This window comes from Metopolophium dirhodum, chromosome 2, assembly GCF_019925205.1.
Source record: "Metopolophium dirhodum isolate CAU chromosome 2, ASM1992520v1, whole genome shotgun sequence".
Taxonomy (NCBI): domain Eukaryota; kingdom Metazoa; phylum Arthropoda; class Insecta; order Hemiptera; family Aphididae; genus Metopolophium; species Metopolophium dirhodum.
Window position 1 is genome coordinate 26588655 of NC_083561.1, and position 14078 is coordinate 26602732.

Below are 14078 nucleotides of genomic sequence, written 5' to 3' on the forward strand. Positions count from 1 at the left end.
TTTTGGTTTGATAATGAAGTTAACTTTGCATCGTTTGGGGCATATATTCAATATTTTGAATTGTTTTTAATATATTTAATATAAAAAATATATATTCATACGACACACTGACTGTTGTTGTACTGATGTTTTTTTATGATAATAGATCGATATTGTTATATAGAAATTAAAAAACGAAAAAAGACGTGTTTCTTTATATTTAACTGGTAATTTCTTTATTACAATTTCAATATTGTAAAGCACGGAGTTTTACCAATATATATTTTTTGATGGTTTCTGGTAGAGCTTATTTTTCTGAAAATGTTGATAGTCAAATATTAAAAATATTCGTACGGCATAGTTTATTAACTACGGCATAGGCACAATTTTAAGTTTAGACTTAGAGGAGCTTACATATTTAAATGAAACGGACACGTGGGAGAAAAACGTTTTGCAGGTACTATTATAACAAACAAAACACTGTTCAGATGAGGGTATTAAAAGTCAAGTCAATAATTATATAGAAAATAATATGATATCGGTACAGGCACGTATACATTAGGGCCTAACCGAAATATTTTCAAACAATATTATTTTTTGACATGCAGCTATAATCTATGTAAAATACAATTTTGAATTTATTTTAAATATTATTTTGTTAAACTATTCGACTATATTTATTGACGTTCACGCGTTCTACACAATACATATAGTTTTCAATCCTTGTATAGTTTATATACCTATCCTTGCCGTATCCGCCGGTGTTATGCGCTATTTTATGATTTATTTAACAATTTTCATCGCATTTAATGTAATATGATAGTTTAAATATTACTTGGAACATAATATTATATTTGTGTAGCGTTAATGCTAACGGTCAGTATATACTATTATACTAACGATAATATCGACCAACGAGTAACGAGTTTATTGTTTAATATATATAATTTAACGATGTTTTAGTTGTTAAATCCGGATCCATTGATTTATACACTCAAATATATGAAAAAAAAGAAACAATAATTTTTGTGACAACAAAAATATTTTGAAAAGGTAAAAAATAATGTTCAAAAAAGGAAACAATTTTTTGTTTAAAAACATTAGCGCAATGGTTATTATTAATATTTTATATTATGTTCATAAAAAGGGTAGAACAAAGAAGAAAAAAGCGAAATTTGCAGAGTGAAAAATTTTAAATTATTTATGGAAATTTAAGGAAAAACAAATACATCTGTCAGGAGACACAATTAACCAGGAGGGGAGGATATGAGACTGCGAATCGGTGCTGATATGCAAAGTGTGAGGCCACTGGTCACCTCTGCAACGTTCTCGCAACCACCGGTTCCGCGGGTTGACGAGTACTTCGGAAGCGTTTGCTCGGGCGCGTCGGCAAGGCCAGACCGACCTGACCTATTATAAAATTTAAAGGTAAGGATGTAACGTTATTACTTAGGGCATCTCATAGGCGTTTTACTATATTATTTTAATTTTAAAGTTAGTTATGAGCATTTTAAGATGAACAAACAATTTACAATTGTAAAATACTCATAACTCGTTTTAAAATTAAAATATAATAAATAGCCTATGAAATTCCCTAGATCAGCTAACCTCGGGGTTGCATCGGTGATCGGTCAGAAATAATTAAACGCTGATGTAGAAAAACAACCTTTTATTTACGTTAAAAATAAAATGTATGCAAACCGCACCTAGCTAAGGACATGCTTGGGGGACTTGTATAAGACAAGTTTAAAATGTGCTCCCCCTCAAAAAATAAAGGACTCCATTATATTTTGATCAATTTGAAGTAAAAATTATCAATAAATACAAAAATGTTGTACTATATACCTATATATTGTATATTGAGGAATAAAATATGTTGATAAGTACTTCGCTATTATGTCCCCTGCAGTTATAACATAATATTATGAAATAATCCTTAGCTGCTTATTTAATGTGTTGTACAGAATAGGTCACAGATACGTAGTTATTACTTATTTGTGTAACAATAGCCATAATATTATTATATTATCAGTTGACGAAATAACTTCGAACAGAGGATAATGATATTTTTCTCTTTATCTTTGGCAGGATGAAAGACTGCCTATGAATGTGAGCGCCAGTGCCGCCCTATATGCCTACATTTTTTTCAGAATTATTGTGGTTTTCCCCTGTAAGCCTAATCCGCATCGCAAGCGAGACGACGCGAATACCGGTCGACTACAATAATATCTGAGCGCACGGCAGTGCGCCAGGCCAAGTTACAGCAATGCCAGTGTATCTTTACACGAACCAATTCGCCCTTTTTTTCTAACCCATATATCTCTGTTTCCTCTTAAGATAAACTTTTGAAATTTAAAACACAGATTAACCTCTAGTAGCATAGGACGCTGTAAGAAAATGAGCCCTTAATATTGTGCCATTTCAAAATGGCAGGATTTCAAAATTTGCAATATTGTTACTGACTCACTGACTGATCATCAAAATTATAAGACACTTCCCGTATAGGTAGAAACGTGAAATTTGGCACAAAGGTAGATTTTACAGTGTAACTAAAGGGAAAAATCTAAAAATTGAATTTTTTTCAAAATGAATGCCTCTCCAGAGTGTGTATTTCTAAACGTATGAAGTGGCGCGCTTAGCACGCATAAACGTTTACTTTCAAACAGCGTTACAATATGGTAATAAGAAATTGTTTGTAGTTGACTTATATATATATATATATATAAAACATAATCATGTTTTCGTACATTTATTTTATTCAAATACAAAATATAATATACTCATACAAATACAGAATAAGGGATGATAATAATGGATGTCAGGGATTAAGTTTACCAAATGCTTTGTTAGATGTTGGCAACTTAACTTTCTCGTGCGGTCAAGCGTACGTGGCCCTCTCCAGGGTGACGAGCCTCCAGGGAGTTCACTTAATTAATTTTGATCCCTGTCAGGCGAAAGCCAAGAATAGTGCCATTGTTGAATATAACCGTCTAAGAACTTTGTATAGGCCAGACTTAACAGACATTCCATCTAAAAAGTCTCGACGACGAAAAATAAAAGACCGTACTTGGGTATCTTTACCTGATATTGACAACGCTCAAGAGTCCAATTTCTCAGCTCCTCAACAGAAACCCAAACGGCCTAACAAGAGAAAATCTACGACGTATTAAAAAATAAATTTAAAAAAAAATGAAAAAATAAATAATAACAACACGTCGTCCACGACGCTGAATCCCGCAAAAATAAATGATATCCCCAACAAAAACATAACAGTGAAAAAAGGCCAAGTTCCAAACTCCCTCCCAAAAAAGTCGGCCTATCAAAGTAGTGAAATCTACATTGTGGCCAAGTCTGCTATTTTTTAATTCATAACCTCAATGCACTCCTACATTAAAGAGCAACACTTCTCTTTTATTTGTATTGTTTAACACTTGGTCAGTTTCTGAATGAGGAATAAAATATCATTATCGAATGTGCTCACTTATGACTTACGAGGGTGATGGGGAGAAGAAAATTCAGAAAAAATTAAAAGGTTTAGATTTCTTCTCAAAAAATACAGCGAATCATAGTAAGTAGTGATATCTACATTGCGGCCAAGTCTAGTTTATTCCTTTTTTCACTGTTATTTTTTTGTTGGGGATTGTAATTTACATAGATCGAAAACTGCATTTCTCTCGTATTCGTATAACATTTTTCGTTTATTTATATTTTATACATCAATTAATATATAAAAAATAAAAACATTAACATTATTATAAACATATTTTAACATAAATAAATATTGAATTTAACGTTGAATAGGTTTTAATTTTGTCACGGAACGGCATTCGCACATTTTCGGCTTACTATATATAGCGTTGAATTGCCCGTTAAATGTATCAACTCTATATGACTCAAACTTTGTTCAATTCTTTATTTAATATAATATTCGGTGTATGGTGTTCAAAATGTATCTTAAAAAAAATTGCACAGTTGTCGTAGCAGTCAGTTGCTAGATCAACCCGTGTGACATCAAATAGGAATTATTCTTGTTTTTTTAAATAGTTTTTTCGAAAAATATATGTAACATGTATAGCTCATACAATTATGAATTTATAGTTAATGGAAATGCGGATGTTTATACTTCATAGATATTTTTTTGTTAATAATCGTGTAAATAATTTGATTAAACAATAAGGTATACTTACCTACTCATCACTAGTATCAATTTTATTATATTACGTGTAAAATCACCAACACAAGGTGCAGACTTCGTTTAAAAAATTAAAAACATAAAATAAAATATAAAATAATGTTGTAGTAGAAGCTGGAAACTGTAGTTTATTTTAATTTATAATCCAATTAATGTAACCGAGAATGTAACTATTAAATTCATCATTGAATGATTATTCAGAGATCACTTTGGGATAAATGTAAATTAAATTAAAAATAATTAAAAAACATTTTGTGAAATGAACAAGATTACTGCTAATATTTAAGTCTTAATTATTATTAACAAATAAATACAAATAATAGATATTTTAATAGCTTTTTACTATTAACATTCAGTGTAAATATAGTTTCTGATCGACTTACCAATATGTAATAAACCTATATGTAATAAAATAATTATTCATATCAAATAATCCTAACAATTTAATGCAAGGATTCTCATAAATTGATCTTACAGCAGCCTTAAAACACCAAAAATACATTTGTACATCATTTACAAAATTTTAGTTCTCTATTATGGTGTAGGTATTAATACAAATAATAAATTGCTATTCGAAAACACAATTTCGTATACCTATTATTATTTACTAAATACCTACAATTAAATTAAGCTAAAAATAAACATATGATTACATACTGAGTGCCTATAATATAATATTATATATGAAAATTGAATCTTTATTACAAATACTTATCGTTTACACAGACCACAAGAAAAAATAATTAAAAATATTAATAAAAAAAAACACACATCGTTGTAAAAATATAGTTGGTATTATAGTATTTGATGAATTTACTGTATACGTTTATGGCTTTATGTTAACTCTAAAATCCAGTTATCACATTTTTATTTAATAATTCATAAAATACAATATGCTCTTATAAAAATATTCTTGTGCTTCTGATATCTATTCACCACCTTAATCAATAATTAAATTGATAAACGAAAATAATAATTTAAATAATACCTATATCAAATTATTATAATTCAAATTCGAAATTATAAACTATTTTGGTTTATTGTCATATCAAATTTCAATGAACAAATTGGTCCTTAACACAGAACTCTTTGATATAAAAAGTTGCATTGTATTAAATCCGTGGATTCATCATATTGACGTACCTAGTATAATAGCTATCATTTATTTATTTAATCTATGGCAAATCTCAAAGTCGTTGCAGAAGACACAGTCGATTAAAAATTCTAAAATTTCAATAAGCAAAGAAAATATGAGCAAAAAACTTACTGCGTTTCGTATAATTTTATTTTTCATAAATCACAATATTCTAAGTTCTGGCTGTATTCTGGAGCGTTTCCTCATGGGCGTCGCAATTCACACACGTCACGGATTCCGCCGAAGGAGTCGATAATTAAAGTAAGTTTGTTTTTATATTCTTTTGGGGCTTAAATTTACTTTTAAGACTTAAAACAAATATTTAATGTCACGAAAAATGTGCTATCCAAGTGTTGTAGGCGCATATTTTAGTTCCGGACTAGAAATGTATAAAATACGCGAGATATAAACGCCGTCGTCGTTTTTCATACCATGACGCGTGTGTGAAAAATTGTTTATATTAAGTGTTTAAGATGTTAGATTTCGGTTCGACTGATTGTCCACCCCCTCACTCTTCCGCATCAATGCATCAGAAATTATTATTTATAATATTTAAATATAAATCGAATTTTCTGAATTTTCTAAAACATTGCTTTCCAAGCAAAGAATTCGTTTCATATATTATCAACGAATTGAAAAATGAAATTAGAACATTTATATGGAATAAAGTCAATTTTATAAAAACTTATTAGAAAAAAATTAAATACAATTAAATAAAGGTAATTTTTTTTCTTATATTTCTATTTTTTTACGTACCCATTATGTTCGTTTTATAATTACACAATAAAAAATATAATATTATTGATGGGTTAATAGGTTGATAACTATTATGTAGGTAGGCATAGTTTTGTACGTTCAATGTATCGTTCTTAATTCATAAAGTAGCTAAATGAGTCAAATGATTTTGTCAAGAGGTGGGGGGGGGGGGTGGGGAGGATATGGCTGATTTTTTAACATGCACTATTTCAAGGGCTCATAACCTAAGGGGCGCACCACTCTAAGGAGGAGTGACACAATTTCGTAAGGGGGCGGGGCGTGAAAATGTTTAAAAAAAACACGAATTTATTTAGTTATTTTGTTATTTAGGTAATACATATTAATTAATAGGTATTTCTTAAATTTTTTTTATTATTTTATTTGAAACATTATTTTTAAATATTGGGATCAATAAAACTATTTTTATATAATTACTATTTTATATCAATTAGAATTTGTTTATAAACCAAGTAATAAATAAATGGTAACCAAGTAAAAAAACCGTTATCTATATTATAAATTTGAATTCAATTTACTGCATTTGCGTCTAGTAGAAACAAATAAATGTTTTTTTGAAGATAATGTAAAAATATCCATAATTCATCGGTTAGGACCATATATATATTTTCTATGATTAGGACGGTGAGGTTATAATTATAAATAATCTATGGCAAATGACAATCGTCTGAGACGAACAGCGATTCCAAACGTACTCACATATTTCGTTCCATTCTGGTTATTAACCTAGGTGCCTATTTTTATAAATGTCATTAATCTCAATACTTCCAGACTGAACTTTTGGATCGGAGATATGAAGACGCGCGCTGCATTTTCCTTGACGGAGACGCACAGCTCTGACACTAGACAATATTATACTCTCAAAGGGACCGCGTTTCGCCGGAAGAATAAATAATTACGTAAGTTTTGTTCTACTACTCTGTTGACGCGGTAGACCTAATGTAAATATTTATTGTCAGACAAACTTATATACCCGCTAGACGTAGAGTAGTTTTTAAAATCCAGTTGTTATAGGTGTACAAAAATTAGGATATTATGAAAAATACCTTAAATTATAATACTTTGCCTACAACTGTTAATTTATTGTTATAGTAGAATAATTTTTAAAATTTTAAATCAATGATTAGGTAATGCTTTTATAAGTAGGAAGATAGGTTTTTATACCTACCTAACAAAATAAGAAAATACATAATGATTAATGTTATTTAATATGATTTGTAAGTACATAGCAGATTATACCTATCACTTGGTGACGATTATTTTTGTTTTATACGTTCTTCGTAATTCAGTTCCGTCACGATAGTTTTAGTTTTCGTTAAATGTGAAACATACATTTTCTATGCATACGGGATACGGGCATTAAATATTTGGGTTTTAAGAGATCACCTCAAACGTACGTTTTATTTTGGGGGTTTTATGGGATATATCTATAGGAAATTTTCTTCAAATTTTCACATTTCACTATTTGATATTGTGATATTATTTGTACCTAGGTTAAGTTTCTGTTTTAGAATCGATCGATATGTTACCTAGGTATATCACATTCTTTAATTTAAATTCTGGTAGTCGAGTATTGGACAAGTACCTACGTAACTTATAATTCGTATCGTAATTTAATTACTAAAGAAATGTAATTTCCCCCACAGTGTCTAGGGCCACCGGCAGCAGAATGCATTATAGAATGTCTATAAACTTGTGGTCTAGTATATGGTTAAAATTGGCATGCGACCAACAACTGGGGGCTTGTTCTGGAAAATGTAAATGATCTAATAAGGTTCATCTCATTATTTGAATTAAATTAATTTTTAAGCGATTGTTGTGTTAATCAATTTTTAAATTTATTTCATTCAACACACTCGTCTCAGTTTTCTAGTACCTCTAGATTTCTCACAAAATTCTATCGATCATCTCACATCTTTCATATTCAAAACCAAAAAAATATGTATTTTTATCTTATTTAAATCTTTTTCATCGGACACCAGAATATATTACAGATCATAAAGGTACTAGTATTGTATACTAGATAAGTTTCAATTAGCGAGATGTAGAGAGAGATGGAGATGGAGCGAGATGTAGACGGATGAAGATAGCTGTTTCTTCGACGACAGCGTGTGCTGCAGTACAGCTAGGTTTCACTGGAAGAGTCGATGTTTATGCGTAAGTTTGTTTTTATATTATTTTGGTCTTACATTTACTTTTTAGACTTGAATTATCAAATATTTATTGTCGCGGAAAATCTGTTAACTAAGTAACGTAGAAGCATATACGTTTACTACTGCCTACCAAAGGCGCAATGTATAATAATAATAAATTATACGCCAGTCCGAACAATCCAAACGCTGTCTTACTCGTAGTCGAGTTCTAGTTGATAACTGACTTGTGAATAAATGTAATTTTTGTTAGGTATAAAAATAAAACTAATAAATCCTTGAATATAACATTTAAAAATACAAACTCTGTGTAATAAAAATTAATATTAGGTATTTATTGGTAGGTTTATATAATATCTGTAGACTGTAACGCATAGGTCATTAGAATATTGTAGAACATTTTACTGCATAAGATGCGTGTTATTTCAGAAATGGTATTCGTCAGTGAACATTTTCAAACTGGGAATAATATTATATCATAAGCAGATTGAAATGTGTGAACGTTTCAGTGCTTCGAAGACTAAGTTTCGTAGCAGATTTTGATTCCGTCACGGGGTATGTATTTTCTTATTTCTCAGTAGGTTTTTTTTTTATTATTGTTAATTGATCAAAGGATGTATTGCCCGAAATTTTTCAATATTTGTATTGTAATTATACTGGTATAACACTATTCGGGCTATCAATAAAGTCGTGTTCAAAATTAGAAAATTGGTGAGGTATGATATTTTTTTAAGCAATTCTTTCGAGTAGGGAATTCGCTCAATGATATTTAAATATTTTCACCGATAATCAAGTACGATGACTTGTAGGTAACTAGAGACTGATTGAATAGGAATTAGGAAGTGTGTGATATGGCGAAGATAAGGAAATGGGTCAACAGGACTTCAGAATGTTTGGTGTATGAAAGGGAAAGATGAAAAAGAAATGTAAGGTTAGGGTAGGTAAGTGGAGTGAGAGTAGCAGATATGAGAATAATAAGTAAGGTGTTAAGGTACAAAAGAGGATAGAATAAGAAATTAAATAATTAAGGGTAGTGTAGGGTAGTGTACATATTGTAGTGAAAACAAGAGAGAATAGGTTTAGGTGGTTCGGTCACTGTATGATAAGAGATAGTGAGAGTGGCTATAGAAGTTAATTTAGGGGAGAAATGACGGACAAGAAGACTGAAGAAGAGATGGATAGACAGAATACCGATCATATGGAGGTGTGGAATGAGAGTGGCTGAACCTGTATATAGCTGTGATAGACGGGGGACGAAAAAGTGTACAGTTAGAATAGTTATGTTAACAATGCCGACTACGTAGGAAAAGATCTTGAATTGCAAAGGCCCTATTGACTCTTTGGCTTCAACTAACCATAGGTTTACCTAACTAACCTTCTTATGACTCATTAGGACACTTTGAATAAAAAGATCCTGAGTTGCAGGTTGCCGAACTTAAGTGTTTGATTATCAAGTTGATCCTTTGATTGTTGACACCTTAATCCATGCTATGGATGAAGCCCATAGATAATAAAGATATGGATAGTCCACGCCTATGTCAAATACATTTGAGGCCGCGTTCCCGGAGGGGAAGGCAATTGAGGCTCCTTTATATTGATAGTCGATAGTCGATACTCGATATAAGTATTATTTATTTGGCCTCAATTTATTGTTCCGCTCGAAGACCGCTGATAAGACCATTATGTCCTATCCATATCTTTATTATCTATGATGGAGCCATACCCAGCTCACTCGTGTAAACTTGTTGCCGTTTGGGATGTCAGCGCACTATTTGTTTTCCATATTTGACCCACGCTTAGCATACCAAATGTACGATTAAGAAAACACTAAAATTATTGGGTCAGAGAGAGAAATAAATGGTGCGCTAAAAATCTGACATCCTCTTAGTGTTATCAAGTTGAAGAAGCAGTTGATTGTTGACAATTTCATATTTAACATTATCTGTGGTAGGTATTATGATTGGAAGTAAAAGTAATTAGCAGGGCTGTTAATTTAATGCAATGAAAAAGTGTTAAATATTTGCCTGCATGTATGCACTAAAAACAGGCAAATATATGAACTGAAATATTCAAAAATATGCACTTAAAATTCAAAAAAATACTGAATGAAAACGTTTTTATTAAAAATTTTTTAATTAATAAATTATAATTCAAATTGGTTTACAAAAAAAATTCTTTATTTACATACTTGGTAGGTAGGTATGTAGGCAGGTAACGGATGAACCGAAAATATAAAAACATTTTAAGAAAATAAGCATAAATACAAAGAAATCATGAAAACATGCAATTATATTAACTAACCAAAAAAAAAAAACGCATATTGGTAACGGTGTTGTAATAATAGGGAGATAATTGGAAGACTTGATTAAGTATTTTATCATTTATCTAAAAGAGATGTGCCGGGTCACCACATTACTATATCGAAGGACCCTGGTGCAAGTGTCGTCCATAAATATCATGACATATATTATATTAGAAATACAAACTTTTTTTTTTTCTGTTTGAACCGACAGCAGAGGAGGATCTGTGTGAACACTACTACTCCTATGCTGCCATCGTCTATTAATGTTAAATAAAAACGTTAATACATGCACATTCTTAACACATAACTTATTATGGTTGCTTCACCTTGAAAATAAACATTAATACAATAGGTACAATACAATGCAGTACAATGCGATACAATAAATAATAAAGTCAGTCATTTGGAGCGGCTGCCACTGCATTCGCTCTTCGTGCGTTCTCAGCTATCCTTTCATCATGCTCCTTGCAGCTTAAAATGTTGTCAACCATGTCATAAAAGGACTGAGTAGCACGTTGGGAGGCAGCCCGTAGCCTCCAGCCCTCGCTGAACGGGACATCAGAGGGGCCGCACAACAAATCCTGGACGTCTCCCGGGGTTATATTTCGGTTACCAACAAACATCTTCACTGGCAGCCGAAGCGGATCCCAGTAAGCACAATCAAATATCGTGTGTTCCGCAGTGTCCTCATGGTGTTGGCAGTACAGGCAAGCCGCATCAGGGGCACGCTTCATCCTGTGTAGGTAGTACCTGAAACACCCGTTCCCCGTAAGGGCCTGCGTTACATGAAACGTGAGGTCTTTGGGGCATCTTTTCGTCCATCTTATCAGGTCCAGAAGAATCATGCGCGTCCAGGCTCCTCTAACGCCCCGACTCCATCTGTTCGACCAGGCAGCAAGCAAGATGTCTCGCTCTGCTCTCCGGATCTCATCCTTTGAATCTGCTCTGTCCGGATCGTCAAGTTTACTTCGGACTCTTTTGCGTTCCAAAGGAAGAAGATCACCCGGAGGAGTTCCCGCCAGGAATAAGGCTGCCTCAGCAGAGACTGTGCGGTACGCCCTCGTGACTCTGAGAGCCGCAATCCTCTGTGCCCGGATCATAAGGTTTTGACAGATAGCGTACTTGCATGCTCTTTCCGAGAAATACAAACTTAATATTTCACTAACTGTAAATATTATAAAAAAATATTACGAAATGTACTATACTCATATTATATTATGATTGTATTAGTTACAAACTCTTAAATTAAGAGTTATGTTTGAGGATTTAATTAATTTCCTTAAAGGAAATGCCTCAAGGTTGCCTCAGTAAGTTGAGGGACCGTAGTTAAAGTGCCGTCCACCAATAAAGTAGATAGCTTTTATGTGCTTCAAATTGTTTACACGAGTGAGCTGGGTATAGCTCCATCATAGATAATAAAGATATAACATAATGGATAGGACATAATAGTCTTATCAGCGGTCTGATCTTCGAGGGGAACAATTGAGGCCAACTCGAGTATCGACTATCAATATAAAGGAGCCTCAATTTCCTTCCCCTCTGGGAACGCTGCCTGAAATGTACTTAAAATAGGCGTGGAATATCCATATCTTTATTATCTATGGGCTTCATCCATAGCATGGATTAAGGTTGTCAACAATCTAAGGATCAACTTGATAATCAAACACTTAAGTTCAGCAACCTGCAAATCAGGATCTTTTTATTCAAAGTGTCCTAATAAGTCATAAGAAGGTTAGTTAGGTAAACGTATGGTTAGTTGAAGCTATGGTAATGATAGACGACTACCATCACCGGTCGTGAGCTTGGCGATGATCTTTTCCTACTAACTATCAAGGTATTCGATATTGTAAACATAACAATGAAAGAAAATATTTAAATATTATTAATTTGGTTAGGTTAGGTTAAGTTAGGATAGGGCAGAAAATTAGATGTTAACTAATTATCATAGTTTTTAACACGGTCTTAAAGACTGTCAGCAAGAGTTGTTCCAGTATAGTTATTAAAAACTTAAATACAGCCCACTTTAAATAATGATTTTTTTACCACAACAAATTATAAAATGTATTTAAAAATATAACAAAATAATATTTTATTAGGGTTTTATAAGGTTTTCGATACTTATGACTTATGACTTTTTGTAAATAGAAAATGTATAAAATCAATAGTTTTAATTTAATATAGGTATGGTTTTGTGTTTTAATATCCTATTGTCAAAGAATTCTCAGGGTTTCCTTTCCACATTTTTTTACATTGTACTAAATCTAACTTTTATCCGTACATATTTACAAAGACTAAAACAGATATCTGACTGTTTTTATTTGCATTTAGACTTTATAGTTTGTAATTTAATATTGACTGTAGACCCACCAAACACAATATTATTTTAAATTAAACATTTTATGTCCTTTATAAATTACAATCACATAGTAGAGTCCGTGCAGAACCTTTTATCATTTAATTTCTTTACATTCATTTTTATACATTTTCTAATACATATATTACCGTGATACACCTCTGATCATAATAACTGTTCGCATTATTATAATGTAAGCAACACCTAGTTTTTGGATTGTAGTTAATATGTATTGCAGTATTTAGCTTCCAGCGTATTCTTTTGTTTAGTGTTATTTCACCCAGATTTCTCAAAAAATATTTTTTTCACTTCATTGAACTCTAGTAGAATTTTTTGTATAAAAATGTTTCAAGATTAACCGGCTATACCTGGGAGTACGCTGAGTACCTGTGTACATAATATATAATTTGAAAAGAGACTGGCTAGGTTCTCTCACGTTCCCCGTTCAATTTATTTTTTTTATATATTTAACTCTTTTTGATTCTTTTATATATATCTTTTTTTAAAACATTAACAACTTGGTGCCATATGATATTTTTAAAATTTTTTATCTGCTTCCTAAAATGCGTTTGCCTGCGGTAGCCCACGATCCCCTTTCAATTTTTTTCATAAATTTAATTCAATTGGTTTTTAATATGAATATTTTCAAATTTGTGAGTCTTCAAAGAATTTTTTTCTGTTATTTAATTCCTATCTAGATCTTTCTATATAGATTTTTTAAACACTGACAAGCCGGCTCCAACACCCTCCATCATATTTTTTTTTTGTAATGTAACTCTACTTGAAAATTTAGTATTGACGTGAAAATTGATAACTTGGTGCCTGTAAATAATCATTCTTTAATGAACTAAATATTTCAAATAGTTTTTTCTGTTTAAGATTCTGGGCATTTTCGTTTGAAATTTGTAATGTGTATTCCTACAGTAAATTTTTTCGAAATTTTTTTTTTTGTTTTCTAAAATGCATTTGCCTGCAGGCGCCAATACCCTTCTTCAATTTTTTTTTTTTAGTAATGTAACTTTAGTTGAATATTTTGTATTGACTTGAAAATTGATAACTTGATGCCCTATGAATAATAATTCTTTAATGAACTAAGTATTTTGAATAGTTTTTTTTGTTTAAGAATCTGGGCATTTTAGTTTGTACTTTGTAATGTGTATTCCTACAGTTACATTTTTTTAAAAATTTTTTTT

General features: G+C 31.4%; 1 protein-coding gene across 1 annotated transcript in view; it reads left to right on the forward strand.

Annotated features, from left to right (window-relative positions):
• Positions 1-339: 339 nt before the first annotated feature.
• Positions 340-14078, forward strand: part of LOC132939756 (multidrug resistance-associated protein 1-like) — a 43009-nt gene continuing 29270 nt past the window's right edge. Inside the window, exons 1-6 of the mRNA XM_061007106.1 lie at positions 340-1032; positions 1127-1407; positions 5484-5567; positions 6852-6979; positions 8075-8237; positions 8660-8785. The gene's annotated coding sequence lies outside the window, so the exon portion shown is untranslated. The remainder of the gene's footprint in view (positions 1033-1126; positions 1408-5483; positions 5568-6851; positions 6980-8074; positions 8238-8659; positions 8786-14078) is intronic.